The sequence below is a fragment of the Tamandua tetradactyla genome, chromosome 6, assembly GCF_023851605.1.
Source record: "Tamandua tetradactyla isolate mTamTet1 chromosome 6, mTamTet1.pri, whole genome shotgun sequence".
Lineage (NCBI taxonomy): Eukaryota > Metazoa > Chordata > Mammalia > Pilosa > Myrmecophagidae > Tamandua > Tamandua tetradactyla.
The window spans coordinates 148,798,527-148,814,266 of record NC_135332.1 but is presented as its reverse complement, the minus strand read 5'-3'; the positions used below and the strand labels follow the sequence as shown (position 1 = coordinate 148,814,266).

At 32.2% G+C, this 15,740-nt stretch overlaps 1 protein-coding gene across 20 annotated transcripts in view; it reads right to left on the bottom strand.

Annotated features, from left to right (window-relative positions):
* The window catches only part of RIMS2 (regulating synaptic membrane exocytosis 2), a 757,916-nt gene that overhangs the window by 103,494 nt on the left and 638,682 nt on the right, over positions 1-15,740 (bottom strand). The window contains exon 27 of one of the 20 annotated variants that reach the window (XR_013178386.1): positions 9,902-10,025. The exons of 18 other annotated variants lie outside the window; for them this stretch is intronic. The gene's annotated coding sequence lies outside the window, so the exon portion shown is untranslated. Of the gene's footprint in view, positions 1-9,901; positions 10,026-15,740 lie in introns of those variants that run through there. One more of the 20 variants, XM_077167443.1, reaches the window with a different exon arrangement.

Here is a 15,740-nt window from a genome sequence, read left to right as displayed (position 1 = left end):
ATTTTCTCCAAATATATAAGAATGAGCAGGCTCAGTGTGAAATTAAACCAAAGAAAAGAAAATACAGGAAAGAGTACCCTTTTATCCCTTACACAAATTTTAAGAAATGAGGTTAAAAAAAAAGAGTGTATATGCCTTTATAGTACCCTAAAATGATAATTTACAAATTTGTTTGCTTTTGTTATTCTTTAATAAGCAACTAGAATAAAACAGAGAGAGCTTTAGATGCAAACAGAACTGGCTTGTATCCCAGTTTTGATGTCATTTAACTGAATTACTTTAGAAGGGCTATTTACCCTGAGTCTCAGGTTCCTCATGTATAAAATGAAAATACTTTATTTTTCTTACAAGGTTATTTTAAATAATAGATATAATGTATCTAAACCAGGAGTTCAATAAATGGTAATTATTATTATTAAGAAATGTTCACAATAGATAAAATTAGGTTAAAGCCCTTCAACATGTTATATAAATATTTAACAATATCAGTGGAAGTTATATTTGCAATTACAGTTAAAAAGCTTTTGGGATTAAAACATCTCAGATAGTTTTAATATAGCCATAGTGGTACAAGACAATATTAATGATGGGAGTAGAAAAAAAAAGTGAATGTAGCTAAACTCTCAAACATCCTGATACCTTGAAAAGTGTGTTTCCTTTTCCTTCCCACTGTGTTCCTGGAGGAAGTGCCAAGAGCAAATGGAATACCTATCACTATTACAACTCATACTTCATTGCACCAAGTGCCAGTCATTGGGTAGCTATCTGGATCTTAAAATGCCATTCCTTGATTCTAGTGCAGTCTTTGCAGGAATATAAAACCCCTGCTTCTGCCAAAGTTCCCCTCAATTAAAAACTTTCCCAACTTAAATACTATTCCCTTCCTAAAATATGGAACTTAAAATCATTATTATCTCAAATTACTACTTAATAAGCTTTAATTCACTTTAACTTAAACGATCACCTAAAATTTTAGGCCTCTACAGTAGTAATTATTTATTGAATAAATGTTTACTGAACAATTATTGCCACAAAGATTGGATACAAAAATAATAAGACTATCTTTTGATTACCTTATAGGCAAATATCAGCATGTAAAATATAAAAATATGGCTGAATAAGAACTTGGGCTTGGTTTATAATTGAAATCCCAATTACCAACTCTAATGTCAAAAAACCCTAATTAAGTTGAAATTTGATAAATTATTCCCCTCTGAAGAGTATGTGAAAACTGGGTTTCTCATACTACTTCCTTGATTTCTGGGAATGACAAATTTAAAGTTTAGTATTTTCAACATTATAGTATGTACTGTATATAAATGTATTATATTAATATACTAGTGTATTAGTATAGCATTGGAAAGTGTATGTGTGTGTGTGTGTGTGTGTGTGTGTTAAAGTAAATGTCCAGACTTAGGGAGGAATATTTAGCTAATTAAGAAAGCATTTTTAGTAAAAAATGTCTATCTTGATGAAAGACATTAATAATGAAGTTTTAAGGTTCTTAAATCTTGGGCAGGGAGCAGTGCCTTCATGGTAAGAGTAGGTAACTACTTATTTAGGATGATTTAAGGAGTACCAGGAAGGTCTATAATCTCTAAAATTCCTTTCCCAACAGCTTGGTAATGACTAAATGTCCACTATATTAGAGATATATTTCTAAAACAAAAATTATTTATTTCTCTGCTTGCTTCTTTTCAACATGCTTTACATCCAAGATTCAGTCACTCGTTTGAATCACATTTATTTTGTTCTTACTGTTGGCAGGCACATAGCTCTTGAAGTTAGAGGTACAACAGGCTAAAGAATGTCCATGTTTACGTGGAGATTGCATTTTAGTTTGGGCAAAAATAATAAACAAATAAGATTATTTCTGATGGGATATATGCTCTGAAGAAAATAAGACTGAATAATATGAGAAAGCAGAACTGGAAAGTTGGGGGGGAAGGACGATTATTAAAAAGGGTGGTCCAGGAAGGCATCTCTGAAGAGGAGACGATGGAGCTGAGACCTGAGAGATAAAGCCAATCCCATGGAGGAAGAGTGCTCTGAACTGAGAGGAGAGCAAATGCAGATATCCTGAGGCAGGAACAAGCTTGGTTATTAGGGAAAATTTATAAAACCAATGTAAATGGTTGAAGAGACTCATATAAAATGAGATCAGACAGAGGGTAAGGCCTGAATGGGTTGGGATAAATGTACCATATCCTGTGTGCTTACTCTTATTTAGACACCTATTCAGATATTTTACATCAAAGCTGCCCTAAGTCTGTAAGAATGTACATTGAAAAGGGGTTGCAACAATAGTCCTAGGACGTGGCCAAATATTTTATCTCTAAAGTTAACATCAAAGGGCATTTTGGAGAAACGAGGACATTTTGGGGAGAACATGGTTATCGTGTTTAAAGAGTGACGAATTTATGAAGGCTAGATAATTAAAGGAATTAGGGGTCCATTTATTAATTTCTTTATTAATTAAATATTCATAATTTATTTAAGCTATTCTTAAAATCTATCTATATATTAGTCTTTTACTATTTCTTGAGTTTATACATTTTCCACCAAATCATTGAATAATACCTCCATTCCACTGACCATGAGTTTGAAGAAATTTTAAGGAAAATTTTCTTTATAAATTTAAGTTAAAAAGTTTAAGTTAAGAGGTTAAGAAATATGTTACTTTACATATCATAAATATATATAGAGATCTTATTTCTCTCTGTTTATTATATACTATTCGAATAGTGGCTTGTAATAATTTTTTTGGAAACTGTGTAAGATCATTTTTAATGTCTTCTGTTATGTTAGTTGGAGTTCCCTGGACTCCCTCTAGCTGTGTTCTGTCTTCCTCAAAAAATTAAATAGAAAAACTGCATTTAAAATTTACATATTTCAATAGTAGTGGTCATTTACCTTCACTGATGATTTAAGGTAAAATTTTATACAAGAAAATAATTTAAAACTTTTTTCATTATAACATGTATCTTATGAAAGTGGCAGATCTCTGATTTTAGTTACTTTGTTAAAATTTACCTCAGTGGCATTTTCCTATTTTTTTTACTTCCTTGATTTTTTAGGCTTATAAATCTTTTTTGATGCAGTGAATTTAAAACATAGTAAACGCTTTACCACTAATTTATTGATTCTTTTAGAAAACATCTACTGAGCACCTTCTTGGTGTAGGTCCCATGGGGGAAAGTGGGAGTTGAAATGGTGCTGGTGCTCCACGCTCCTGCATAAAGAGGCTGCAACTCACCAGAAGAAAGGATACATTTTTTTCTTCTTCACACAAAGGGAGAATTTCTCTAATTACTGTGTTCAAAATGAGTGCCTATTTCCAACAATCTACTCAAAGGAATACCTCTGTACAAAATTTGTAGAAATCTCCAAATGGATTAGTGGGGTCTTTGACCCTGTGTTGAATAAATACAATGATGAAGACACAATCATTATATTTAAGGAGTTTATAGTTTAAGGAAGGAATTAAGAGAATAAGCGCTTATATAAATTAGCAAAAAGATGTTATAAGTATTAGAGAACAAGGATACAAACAGTGCTATGAAATTTAAATGGAAGGAGAAAGACAATAAAAAATTAGAGGTCAGGGAAGCTTTATGAAACTAAGACTTAAAATATGAGTAAAAATTATCACAAGCAAAGAGAAAAAAATATTAAAGAGAATATTATGAATAAAACTACAAAGGTAAGAAAGAACAAGTCATGGATTTAGGATAAGCAGTGCAGTTTGGCTAAACTGTAAGACTAACAGTAGTAGAGACACATCCAGAAGAGATTTGGCCTACGTTATTTTGGTGGTACAGGGTAAAGGGAGTCACTAAAGGTGATGGAGCTGGAGAATAATATGAAATGACACATAAGAAAGATTATATAAAATGGTAGGGAAGCTATTAGGACTGTTGATGGTACTCTGTTCTCCATGCAAGTACATGGTAGGAGGATACTTCCTTACCTCCTAGAAGTTAGGAGTGGCCCTGTAGTGTCAGTGAAAATGAGTAATTGCATTTTTGGGTAGAAGTACTTAATTATCAGTGTTCAATTCCAGTTTCCCATTGCCCCTGCTTTGTGACTATGAAACTATAAGCTGAATCTGAGCCTCCATCATGGCTCAGATTGACTATAGTGAGCAAAATCCCTTGGCAACCTGCATTACTTATGTTGCATGAACAAGAAATGGATTTTTGTTTGTTATGCCACTAAGAATTCACACAACCTAGCCTGCTCTAATAAAGATGATTATTGGAAAAAGCTATAGAAAAATCAATTAGGAGCTTACAGCAATAATCCTTGGGAAGATAATATGAGTTCAGGCTAGTATGCTGCTATCTATCATTAATAGAAAGCGAGATTAATGTACAAGTTATTTGGAAGGAACCATCTATAGCTGAGTATCTGATTTTATCTTGGAATAGGAGATAATTGCTCAAATTAGTAAGTATTTCATATGCCAGATACTCTTCTAAATGCTTTATATGGATAAGAATATATAAGCCTTACAACTTTATAGAGGGGGAAATTGAGGCCCTTATAGGTCAGAGCATGAAGCCAAGGAGTTTTGGTTCAGGAAGTACCCAACATTGGAACCAACATAAATTCCTGATGGAGAGGTTTAACAGGAAACTCTACTCTTGGGCCAAGAGGTGAGGGGAATAGTTAGAGCTAAAAAGATGGAGTCAACAAAATATTTACTGAACAGGAGAGGACAGACGGAGTTAGGAAGATAATTCAAGTAGGTAAGCCAAGATAGTAAAGAGAGAAAATGTAAAAGGTTGAGATGAGACCCTGAGGAATACCTGTATTTAGCGGTTGGGAAGAAAAGAAACTGAAGGGAACAGAGTCATGTTCTCAGAAATAAGAAAAAAAACAATAGGGTTAAATTCCACAGAAGACAAGAAAAGAATAAGGTTCAACGAATCTGAGGTGGTCAGTTGGGCAGAGAAGATAATTTGCAGTAACATTTAAGAAGGGCTATAGATTTGGAGATTTAGAGGGTACAATTCACCTTTGAGAAAGCAGCTATTGAAGCATAGATATGTTAGTTTCAAAGGAGTTAACCACAGAATTCAATGATAAAGAAATTGAAATTATGATGATGCATAACTTTTTCAGAGGTTTGATGATGAAGAGAAAGAAAGAAATGGTAAACTCATGGGGTACCAAAATGGAGAGTTTAGTTACTAATATAAGGATTACTAATATACTAATAAAAGTATATTACTTACTTTTAGGTGAAATTTAAAGATTCAGAGGAGAGGAAAGATTATGAAGAGAATTAAAAATTTATGCAAAAAGGTCCTTCAAGAGGGAGCAACAGATGAAATTTAGAATTCCAATTGTAAGAGTTAGTCTAGGAGATGACATGATTTTTGAATTTTCAATAATTTTAGTCTTAGGATAGGAACAATGTAAAAATATATTGCTTGAAATTTTTATTTTTAAAACCACAGCCCTGTTACTGAAAAAACTGCTTCTCCAAACATCACATTATGCTAATATTTTTCTTTTTACACATTTTAGGTCACACATGCTATCATATGGTGGTTGTTTTCAAATACATTTTGCTGTCATTATTTAACTCAATTCTTCATCACTATTTAACCCTGAAGGATACACATTCTAATGTATTTAGTTCTAAAACAGCCAAATATTTCTCATATTAAGATTGAAATCTATCACCCCGATGTCTCTAGGGTAAAAATTTTAAAATCCTTGCTTTATGTAAAAGATACATTCTTGAGTTATGCCTTTAAAAAATTAATAAATCAAATAAGATGCACCAAAGTATCTAATCCTGAAGATGTAACAATAACAGTGATGTTAATTTAAAAACCTATATTTATCATATGTCAGGTATTATTCTAAACATTTTACATACAACTCATTTAATCTTGAAGAATTTATTCACAAATTTATCTGTTTAGAATAAGGGTTAGGAAACCTTTTCTTATAGAGGACAGACAGTAAAAATTTTAGGCTTTGATGGCCATATGGTCCCTGTTGCAATTACGATTGTAGTGCAAAAGCAACCATGAGAAATACAAAAACAAATGAGAGCTGTTGTGTTCTGATAAAACTTTATGTGTACTGAAATCTGAATTTCACGTAATTTTCATGTCATGAATATCATTGTTTGATTGTTTTTCAACCACTTAAAAATATAAAACCATTCTCACCTCATAAGCTATACAAAAACTGACCCAGATTCAGCTCAAGTGTCATGCATAGTTTGCTGATCCTTGATTTAGAACACTAAAAGTTTATCCTGTGAGGAATTTTATTAAAAGGAGATATACAAATGTTTCTGTGCCTCAAAGGACTTTGTCAAAGGTGAAGAGACACTAAAATCAATGGGAGAAAATATTTGGAAACCACATATTAGATATAGGTTTGATATCTAGTATATATAAAGAAATCATATAACTCAACAACAAAAGAACAAACAACCCAATTATAAAATGGGCAGAGGATATGAATAGATACTTTTCTGAAGAGCAAATACAAATGGCTAAACAAAAACATGAAGAGATGTTCATCTTCATTAGGTGTAAGGGAAATGCAAATCAAAACCATGATGAAGATGTCATCTCACACCTATAAGAATGGCTGCTATTAAACAAACAGGGAACTAGTAATGTTGGAGAGGATGTGGAGAAAGTAGAACACTTATGTACTGCTGCTGGGACTGTATAATGGAACAGCTGCTGTGGAAGACAGTTTGGCAGGTCCTCAGAAAATTAAATATTGAGTTGCCCTATGACCTGGCAATACCACTACTTGATATACACCCAGAAAAGTTGAAGGCAGTGTCACAAACAAACATTTGCACACTAATGTTTATAGTGGCATTATTTATAATCACCAAAAGATGGAAACAATCCAAATACCCACCAACAGACTAGTGGATTAACAAAATGTGGTATACAGATATGATGGAATATTAAGCAGCAGTAAGATGAAATAAGGTCCTGAAGTATGACAACAAGGATAAACCTTGAGGACATAATGCTAAGAGAAATAAGACAGACACACAAAAAACAGAATCTGTGTGATTTCGTTAATATGACTCCGGTAAAGGTAAACTAAGAGTCTTATAACGTAGAATATAGGGACCTAGAGATACACAGAAGCTAGAGATGGGTGAATGGTCACCTAATGTCAATGAACTTAAATGTGTGGGAATGGACAGAAATGATGGTAGTTTATTAGTGAGTTCATAAGTAATATTGCTGTACTGAAAGTGAATACGATTGAAGAGGTTATGTAGAGCCACTTATCTCAACAATTAACAGTACAAATATAAATCAGTTTTTGCATGAACCACTTCAAAGGTTAAAAAAAAGGCAATAGAAGGGACTCAACTGTGTATTTGTTTCATAAAAGTTTCTCATCATTACAACTTCTAGATCCAAAACAGCACTGCTAATGATAACCAAAAATTTTACTTTTAATCATTGAACTTGATTTTCTTAACCTAGCAGATGAGGAGGTTAAGAGAGGTTGAGGTAATTTCAATTCTTTTTCTGACTATAATCATTATACTCACATATATTTTTAAAATTAATTCATCTCAAATTTCTGTGCGTTTTTTTTCTCTCTCTCTTCTTAATTTAGTTTTTGCTGTGGTCTTCCTCCCTTTTCCTCAGTGAATAATTTTTAAGCAATAATTTAGCTGCACAGGTTTCTGGAATAAACTACATAATTCTCACCCAGGAACACAGTTGATAGTATTTCTCCTACATTTTTCTACTGTTTCAGATTTGTAGTAAAAATTTGAAACTAAAAAGTTAAACCTATTTCTGAGTGTAACCATGTGAGGTAGTAATAGACTTGCCTCTAACAAGTTTTTACATAGCTTTTTCTGAATTTACCACAAGATTAAGTAGTATTTCCAATAATAGAAAACGGCTCATGTCAAATTAGGCTCATTGGCCTATAATTTAGAGCATTAATTAACATTTTTCATTGTTCATCTTAATATCAAAGAAACACTAATAGTCAATATTTTGTGAGAATGAAAAAAACAGAGCTTTTACTTACTCTTGCTAATTATTCATTTATATTTTCAGTGTGTCAAGTTTGTAGATTATTTAACATGATTAATATTCTGTACTATTGACATAATTACATAAAATAAATCACATTATGCCTCCCAAAATAACATTGAATGCTAAATGATAACATGAAAATATAGTAGATTCTTGGACCGTCACCCATATAAAATCACTAGATATGTTTTGAAGTGTATAAAAAATGACTAAATATCAAGGATATTAATCCTCAGATTATCAAGTATAAAATACATTAGTTCTAGATTTTGAAAAATATGGTGTACTATGGTTTTTCTTGACAACCTGTTACAAATCAAATCCACATTTTAAAGATTTGTCTCTACTTTGTATAATGACATTGCATCATTTCAGTGACCAAGAAGATGCTTTAAATTTATATGTCTTGAATGAAATCCAATTATTATATATACAACTGCCATAACTAATGTAAATCAATTTCCCAAATTCACATATAGGGTATCTAACAAAATTTCTGAAGTCCCCTGAAATAAAAAACAAAAATCCTTCTAGAATTTTCTTCCACAAGAGCAAATACATACTACCTATAGATTATTTCTTTATATCTGGAAACAAAGATGCCATTTATGGAAATTGTATATGTTTTCCTTATAAATTGCCAGATGATAACTGAGCAAAGAGAAGTGCTTTCTTTTCCTTTTGCCTTTCTTAGAGTCAGGGCTCCCATTACAGTTAGGTAAAATGATTTGTAGGGAACCAGAAATAGCTCTTACTCTTTCCTAAGGTCCCAAGAATTTGTGGTATTATGTCACATATGTCACATTATTCTTCTCAGTGAGCTTTGTATTACTGCTCCGATAGACTTCCTTATTGGAAAATATAGCCATTATTACCATCTATCCCCTCTAATAGGTAGCAGGGGTGAAGAAACTGGATCAAATGTGGAAACGTTAAGAAGAGGCGTACTCTGTGTTATCAGGTCCCTTGTTTGCTTGGGAGCAAATGAGAACTCAGGATTTGGAAACAAACCAAGAAAGGGTTAAGAAAGTCTTTCAGTCAAGTACACACTGACAGACCTGTCACTATAATTAGTGATGGTCAATAATTATAGATATTTGAAAATATCTTATCAGCAAAACTCCAAGTGAAGATTTTAAAGATATTTCTTGATTCAATTTTAGTGGGAATTAAAAAAAAAGATGGCTAAAGAACAGATTATCAAGGACAATGGTTTATAGCCCTGGTTCACAGATTTAGAAAAACAAAATAATAAATTAGAGGGCATATGAAGTAAAACTCCCGGGGGAGCTTTAGTTTGTGAATTGCTTTGTGAAGTACAGAATGGTATCAAGGCTAAGACTTAAACTTGTATATTAAAAATTAAATTCAGGCATCTTATATGAAAAACAAAATATTTTTAATAACAACTTATTCTTGTTAAAATATTACTTTCCTTTCCTCATTTGATGAATACTGGTAATTGTCCCTTGATTATATCTAGTGTCAAATCTAGTATATGAAAATTTCCAAGACTCTCCTTTAAAAAAAAGTTATTATTCTTTCATGTAAATACATGCAAATGTCTCACTTAACTTATAATCTTTGCTCTGTTTTTCTTTCTGCACCTAGACAATATTCCAGTCATCATGGCCCACACATAAGTTTCTTTTAAAGTTTGTTTTACATGCCACTTAGCAAACACTATGAATAGAAAGACAATAATTGCCTTTAATGGTTAGAATTACATAATTATAAGGACAGTAATATTTTGACAAGATGTCCTTGGTCATATGGACTGAACCCTCCTTGCAACCACCCCAAGGAAGGCCTTCAGCTTGTAAAAATTTAAAACTTACTGTTTTTCTTCTCAGATTACAAGTCAATCAGCCCTGCAGAAATTGTGGATTTCTGTTTTGGAATGATGTCTCAGCATATACAATGCTAATCTTTGAAGGTCTGGAAGGCCACTAGAATTAGGAGCTGATTTGGGGAAGTTAGAAAAACCATTGTTTATTCTAGTGCATGTTTTTTGAAACTTCCATGCTATTCGTATAAATTTGAAAAGTATAAAGTAATGTTTAATGTGAACTATGCAACATACAAAAAAAAAAAAAAAAGAGGGAGCAAAACACTGCTCGATTTTTGTTGTTAGAGCAATGGTCTATCACCTCAAAAGAGCATTTCCAGATTTTTCCAGAGCTAAAGTATGCTTTCTTTGGTATTCAGAATTTCAAACGTAAAAGTATCTCTATGGGTATTGTATCTGTCATCTCGTTAAAACAAACAAAGCAATATACTCAGTAAGAATGTTGAGAATAAAGCTATTCTTCTCTCTAAGAATCAATAATTTTATTTACTTTGGTTGGAATAATGATATCTTATATAATATCTTCATTATATCTTATAATTTTATAAGATTTTATATTTTATATAATATTTTATTTGCAATAATAACTATTTTATGAAAGTTACTGTTGACCATACTACAAAGAAAACCAAATTAGATTCAAAATAGGTTTAATTCTTCATTTTGTGGTAATGAAATACCACAAAATGGTATTCTTTGACTTTTCAAATTGTTCTAAATTTAGGGCCTGGTCTCTCAAAGGGAAAATTCTATACTCAATTTTTAGGTAAATATGCAATTCAACAATATTTTATGTTTTATTCAAGGCCACCAAATTTGGCAATTTTCATCAAGAGAAGGCACCTAAGTCTAGATTCAAAGTCAGACAGATTTGTGGTGCTATCCTAAATTTATCACTTAATAGTTTATGACGTTGAGCAAATTTCTTAACCAGTTCTGAGCTTTAGTTTCCTCATCTATTTATCTGTCCACTTGAAGGTAAGTTCTATGGGGAAAGGGTTTTCCACTTTTGTTCACTACTTAAAATAATGCCTGCCACATAGAAAATATTAGCAAATATTTGTTGAGTAAATGAATTAGTCTTTAAAACAAATACCATAACTATCACAAGGTTGTAATAAGGAATAATCAAAATTAATTAAACACATATACAGCATTTAGCACATTGTTGAGAATATGCTTAAGACATGCTAGCTGTAATCATATATGTCTAAAAATATATAAGGACATTGAGGCTTTACTAAGAATAGAAACTTAAACTCCCTAAATTTGTTTGAAGAAGTAGTTATTTTATGCAAACAGAGAAGGCTGGTGGTTTCAAAGAAATAATCCTTCAGATTTCATAAAGGTAAATATGCCCTATACAATTGGTGATTTCAAACCTAAAATGACATGACTCAAAGAAAATATTTATAAAACGTTCTTGTTACACAGATGATTATTGATTTAAAATGCATATGTGAGTGAATTCAATTTAGTAGACATTTACTGAGTATCTATAAAATGTCAGATACTGTGTTTGGCACTGAAAGAAATACTACACAAAATGCAAATAAACTGTCCTCAATTTTGTTGATGTAAATTATTAAAATTGGGAACCTCTTTATTCTGTATAGCATCCCTCTGAAAACACTCTAACATCAAAATTCATTCTTTTCCATAGGCTCCTTTTGCCTAGAAAGAATGTGAACTTAAGTACTGTGTTATTGCTTTTTTAAAAAATGTTATTAAGACTGGATAAAAATGTTCAGTGAGATTAGAGACAACACTTAAGGCAGTGAACAAGTTATTAGAGGGAGTCATCACTTCACCTGACACAATGGTGGTGAAATATCCCCATGAAACATTAAAGTATTTTTTCAAGTTTATGCTGAAAACTAACAAAAACAAAACAAAAAGCTACAAATTCATTAAGGGCTATTATCCTTTCTATTAAAGTTAGCTATTTTATGAAACTAATATATTTTCATTTTCGAATGGATTTTGAGATGTCAAAGCCTAGAAAATAATGAAGATAAACAGAATTTAAACAAATTGTAAATGTCTTCTCATACCTACTTCTTTCATAGTATATTTACAGGCTACTTTCGCCCTATTATAATCCATTTTTCTTTAAGAATATAACCTGCTGCCACTTCTCTCAATCATGTGTGAATGAATAACTAATTACTTGCCACCACCAAATAGACACCAAGAAAATAAGTTTTCTTTCAAAAAGCAAAAAGAATGTACAAATGTGAATACAAATAAAATGTATTTTTCTTTGCATTTTAAATTTTTATAGGGTTCAATTATAAGCAAATAACTGTATGTGTTTCATATTGCACAGAGTATTTTACAATAGGATTTTGATTTAAAATCTTGAAACCAATATGTTGCTAAATAACATTAAGTCAAGACCCTACATTTTAAATTAAAATGCAAATTTATATTTTGTATGGAAAATGTAACATTTGCCATTAAAGTCTATGTAATTAAATCCTTATGTTCTTGTTGGTATGTACAGGTTAGTGTGATGCCCCGATATATCCCAGAATAATCTGGGCAGAAGATAAAAAAAAGTATTTGCAAAGTCCCCTTGAGAGGTTGGGGCAAAAGGTAGAAATATTAAACTTCCCTACCTGGGGAAGACCTGAGATTTGCACAAACATTAGGGACTGCCAACTTGATGGGCTAGGTTCTTGAGCTTGGGGCTTGCCTGTATGAAACTTATTCTTGCAAAGGAAAAGCTAAGCCTACTTATGATTATGCCTGAGTCACCCCTAGGGAACCTCTTTTGTTGCTCAGATGTGGCCTCTCTCTCTCTAAGGCAACTAAGCAGGTGAACTCACTGCCCTCCCTCTTACATGGAACATGACTCCCAGAGGTATAAAGCTCTCTCCCTCCTATGTAGGACATGGCTCCCAGGGATGAGCCTGGCCCTGGCACGATGGGAATGAGAAAGCCTTCTTGACCAAAAAGAGGAAGAGAAATGAGACAAATTAAAGTTTCAGTGGCAGAGAGATGTCAAATTGAGTCAAAAGATCATTCTGGAGGTTATTCTTATGTGGTATATAGATATCCCTTTTCAGTTTTTTGGTGTATTGGAGTAGCTAGAGGGAAATACATGAAACTGTTGAACTGTAATCCAATAGCCTTGATTTTTGAAGATGATCATATAACTATTTAGCTTTTAAGGTATGATTGTACGATTATGAAAACTTTTGTGACTGATATTCCCTATATCCAATGTATGACAGAGGAGTATGAAAATAAAGACAAAAATAAGTAAATAATAGGAGGGAATGGGGTAAAGTATGTTTTGGGTGTTCTTTTCTATTTCTATTCTATTTTAGTTTTTTTTGAGTGATGAATATGTTCAAAAATTGATTATGGTGATAAATGTACAACTATATGATGATACCGTGAACCACTGATTATACACTTTGGATGATTATATGGTATGCAAATATCAATCAACAAAAAAATCTGTATAAAAAAACAATGTTCACTTATAAAATTCTTATGTTCTAAAATTCTTATGTTCCAAAGATAGAAATTTTAAATCCTCAGTACATTTATTTTTTTTTTACATGGGCAGGCACCAGGAATCGAACCTGGTCTCTGGCAGGGCAGGCGAGAACTCTGCCTGCTGTGCCACCAGTGCCTGCCCCTCAATACTTTTTGAAAGCTTATAAAGTACTACACAATGAAACTACCAAATTGCTCAAGATTTATCATTAGTCATTCAAAGTCACATTCATATAAATAAAAATGAATATATCATTAGTGAAAAAAATATGGATTTAAAAGATAGAAGTACCAATCAAATTGTATTTAAAAAGGTCACTACTGAATGGGCCATGGTGGCTCAGCAGTTAGAGTACTCGCCTGCCATGTGGAGACCTGGGTTCGATTCTCAGTGCCAGCCCATGAGAAAAAAAAAATCAGACTACTACTATGCATATACCATTTGATAGTATATTAATTTTGTTACAAACCACTATCCTTCCTTCTTTCCAATCAATCTTTATAAACAAGGCTTCTCTCAGAAGAAATAGACAAAGGGTATTTTGTTGAATTATATTTTATGAAGGCTCTTCTCTTGGGTATTCTACTTTGTTGAATTATATTTTATAAAGACTCTATATCTCTGCGGGCCAATATTATAACCATTAGCCACATGCGGCTACTGAGCATTTATTTGAAACTGTGCCAGGTTTGGACTGAAGCGCACTGTTAGTGTGAAATACACACTGGTTTAGAAGTCCTAGCACACATACACACAAAATAACAAAATATATCATTAATACACTTATATATATATTACACATTGAAATAAATCTATTTTGCATTTATTGGGTTAAAACATATATTTTTTTATTTTTTAAAGTGGCTACTAAAATTTTTTAACTTATATATGTGACTCTCAATATATTTTTATTGGATAATGCTACTCTGGATAATCAGTTTAAAAGGGCATAGATATATTGCAGTAAAAATATTTGCTATAAAATGTATTTTCTTATGTAAATTACCTTTTTCCACTGACAGTCATTATGAAATTAGTAATATTCTGTTAATAAAATGGACAAATGCAGAAAGCCTCTTAAAAGCAATAAAATATCACTGATAGATATTAAACTTCATATTAAAATAGCAAATACAATGAGATCTACACTCAAAATAAAACATAAGTATATTGAAAGTGAAAATATAAAGCAGAAAAAGACTATCCAGCAAACAAATATGAGAAAGATATGGCAAACACATGCTTTAAAAGCAATTTCCTTTTAAAGCATCATTTTTATAGTTATGTGTTTATATGTATTTCTACTCTAATGGCAATGATTTCATAATCTTGTACAAAGAATATCTATAATTTGCATATTCAATGAGAAGAATAATTATCTACTGGGAAGTCAATTTGATTTTAATTAGAAGATTCACAGGCAAGACATAGCTGTATTAGTCAGGTTGTAACTCTGATTAATCAAAGTAGTTTTTTGTCTCAGTTGCCCTATCATGTAAAATGGGATAAAATGCCCCAACCTCATCCAGAAGGCTGCTACAGGACTTTCTATCTTCTTTTCTTTCAGCTTGTTTAATCAGATATTCTTACTCTTCAATATTATAACTTCTATCCCTTCCATCTTTTCTCCAGTTATCAGTCTCTTCAACTTCACTTACTCATTTCCCTTTAACCAGCTTAGATTATACAACTCAGTATTTCAATCACTCTGTTGCAAATAACCTCAACTTTCTGGATATCCCTCATCAAACAACATTGAACTGCTGGAAACAATTAAACCTACTTGGTTAAGATTGAAATCCAAGAGACACTCTGGGTTTCTCCCTTTCATTCACCCTCCACACCTAATCTACACTAGTTTTCAGTTTCTACCTCTAAAATATATTGCTTATCTGTCCATTTTTCTCCATCCTGACTCTCACCACTCAAGGTCAATACCACTCTTGTCTACAGTATTGCAGAATAATTCCTACCTGCTCGTGTTCCAGTTCTAAACCGTTCTCTACCAAGTAGCCAGAATGATTTTCTGAAAACAAATTGTGTTACATCATGCTTCTGCTAAAATTCTTCAATGGCTTCTCACTGTACTTGGAAAAAATTCATAAAACGATCTACAACTTGGATGATCTCGCCCCTGCCTTTCTCCCTTTCTCTTCAAGCTCACTTCAAGCCATTTTTCTTTGTAAACTACTTTTCAGACTCAATGACATCTTTAAAACTCCTCTGCTTGAAAAGGGGTTTTTCTGTGAAGCCTTTCCTAATTTCCCTCCCCACGACCCTGTATAGCTTTGATGTGTTTTCCCTTATGCCAACTGAA